Raw genomic sequence first — 3,104 nt, 5'->3', positions numbered from 1 at the left:
GCGGGCCCTCACGCCCATGTGCAGGTGGGGGTGAACAGCTGCGGGCCCTCACGTCCCAGTCTGCAGGTGGGGGTGCACGGCTGCGGGCCCTCACGTCCCAGTCTGCAGGTGGGGGTGCACGGCTGCGGGCCCTCACGTCCCAGTCTGCAGGTGGGGGTACACGGCTGCGGGCCCTCACGTCCCAGTCTGCAGGTGGGGGTACACGGCTGCGGGCCCTCACGTCCCAGTCTTCAGGCGGGGGTGCACGGCTGCGGGCCCTCACACCCATGTGCAGGTGGGGGTACACGGCTGCGGGCCCTCACGTCCCAGTCTGCAGGTGGGGGTGCACAGCTGCGGGCCCTCACCCCCGTCTGCAGGTGGCCTGTCACTGCCGCCCTCTACTCCCAGTTGCCTCCCTGTCCCCTGCCCAGGTTCTGCCCAGGGAGCTGGGGTGGCAGCGGTGGTGGCTGCCCCCAACCTGCATGAGGAGAGTTGGAGCCACACCCCCAGCTGCCCCCCAGGCTCAGACACAGCCATGTCTGCGGGGCCTACCTGAAAAGCTCTTGTGTCCTGTCAGAGACACAGGTATGGTGGTCTGTTCACCTCCCCCCATCTTCTGGCCTCAACATGAGATGGCCGCCACAGCAGCAGCAACTGTGTGACCACGAGGGAAGGGTCCAGGGACCAGAGAGATGCTGAGCTCAGGGAGGGCCCCAGCCCCTACTCCCTCCACCGTGGCAGCTCTGCACCCTGGCACACGGGCCTGGGGACACCCAAAGGTGGTATATCCACAGAAGAGGGAAGAGGCCCACGGGCTGCCAGCAGGAGCAGAGGCTGCTGGAATCCTGGGAGGCCATGCATGGCCCTCCTGGAAGCTCTGGCCACCACCAGGGCCCTCTAAGTCAGGCAGGTCAGCTGGCCAGGGTCGCCTGCATCTGTGCAGCCCAAGGGGAGTGGGAGGAGCCCTGGCCTCTACACCCCACTCCCACCTCCCGACCCAAGGGGTCATCGGCCTGTAGACTGCCTGTAGGCCTCTTCCAAGACGCCCCCTCACCGCACACTCAGTCAGACAGAAGCCTGCCACGACTTGGCCATGTGGCCTACTGCCCAGTGCCCCTACTGGGACCCTGTGGACCAACAATGCCACCCGGAGGGACAGCCAGTGCCCGGGGCCTCAGGGAGCAGGAACAAGAGCCAGACCACCGGGAAGGGGGCAGGGTTGCTGCCTCCCGTGGCTCAGCAGTGCCTGTGGGCTGTACCTGACTTCCCCCAGAAACTGCTTCAGAGCGAGCCAAGAGCCCAGAGGACGGCCGCCCACGCCTGCCCCACCACGAGGCCGGCTGTGTCACCTCAACACAGGCTTCTTTGTGCTGCTGTGACGGAATGCCGGAGACCGGGTAACTTGAAAGAAACGAGGTTTATTTGGCTCATGGTCCTGGAGCTGGAAAGTTGAAGCCAGGGTCCTAGCACACGGCGAGGGCTCCTCCACTCAGCAGGCATGGAGGGGTACTCAGAGCTTGGATGGAGGAAGCTGATTCCACAGCAACCTGCTCTCAGGAGCCAAGTTGTTCCTGAGCCCAAGCTCCCCGAGGCTGTACCCCGGGACTCGTCTGTGGAAAGCGTCTGTCCTGTTAGCACAAGCTCCCTGAGGCCACACCCTGGGGCCCGTCTGTGGGAAGCGTCTGTCCCGTTAGCCCAAGCTCCCCGAGGCCGTACCCCGGGACTCGTCTGTGGAAAGCGTCTGTCCTGTTAGCACAAGCTCCCCGAGGCCACACCCCGGGACCCGTCTGTGGGAACCGTCTATCCTGTTGAGGGAATCCTGGCCTCTGGAGCCCTGGTGGAAGAGGGCATGGCACACCACCCCACTAAGCTTGGGACTCCAGATGCTGCCTTTCCCAGCCTCCGTGCAGCCAGGGCACCCTCCCAGAATTGGGGTGGGGTGCAGAGCCTGCAGGCAGGCAGCTGCAGGAACGGTGCATGTGGCAGCATCCAGGGCCAGAATGGTGGTTGCAGCTCTGCCGATGCCCACGGGCCTGCTTCCTGCACAGCCCCGGCTCTGCCCAATGTCTGAGCCGTGTTCACAAACTCTTCCTGTGAGTCAGTTGCTGTGGCTTCCTCATGCTGTCCAGAGGCAACGCCTTCGCATCCCCTTCCACCAGGCCCAGGAGAGACTTGAGAACCCTTACCCAGGCCACACAGAGCACCGGCCACCCTGCTCGCCACTGTCAATGGCCAGCGAAGGTCAGCCCCGTGGCCGCATGTTGTCAGGGCCCAGCCACTGCACGCTGGACATGGCCCCCAGGGCTTTTTCAGTCACAAATGCCTGTGTTCCCATCTGCGCCCGGCCTCTAGAAGGTGTGGCTTCTTCACTTGGTCCTGGAGCAGGGCATCCTGCAGGAGGTGCTGCTGGGTGCACAGGAGCACCAACGTCCCTGTGGGCATGACAGCGGAGCCGGAGGACCACCCCCAGCTGGCGGACGCAGCGCCCTCGTGTGCAGGGAGCAGTCAGGTGTGCTTTGGCGCTGCCTTGTGACTGGGGGCTGTGCTTAGGATATTTCACAGAGATTAATATAAACGGGCACCCAGTAAACACACCCAGTTAGAAAATGTGTTATGGACATGGAACCTCCACGGTAACGGGCAGGCAGGGCACACTCCTTTCTCAGGCTCACCGGTTACACAGAAAACTGGGGAGCAACCCTCACCCCAGCCTGGCCCCGTGCTCCCCACTGGCCTCTGCACGGCCTGCCTGGGAAACACACGCTATGCCAGGAACACAGGACTGACACGGAATGAGGCCAGACACACCAATGCCTGTGCCTCCCAAGACTGACCCCAGAACAGTGGTGTCTACAATGGCAGAAACTAGGGCTGGACCCGCACAGGATGCTCAGACAGACCGCAGGCAGCTCTGCAGCCCGGACACGCCTTTCACGTGTGACTCCACTGCTCAGGGTTCATGGGGCTGTAGACAGGGACTCTCTGTAGCCTGGACACACCTTTCATGTGTGACTCCACTCAGGGCTCACGGGGCTGTGGACAGGGACTCTGCAGCCCGACCACGGGTTCACGGGGCTGTGGACAGGGACTCTCTGCAGCCCGACCACGGGTTCACGGGGCTGTGG

This window comes from Cebus imitator, unplaced genomic scaffold (assembly GCF_001604975.1).
Source record: "Cebus imitator isolate Cc_AM_T3 unplaced genomic scaffold, Cebus_imitator-1.0 Scaffold567, whole genome shotgun sequence".
In the NCBI taxonomy this organism is placed as follows: domain Eukaryota; kingdom Metazoa; phylum Chordata; class Mammalia; order Primates; family Cebidae; genus Cebus; species Cebus imitator.
The sequence above is the reverse complement of the archived record's forward strand: the minus strand, read 5'-3'. Positions refer to the sequence as shown.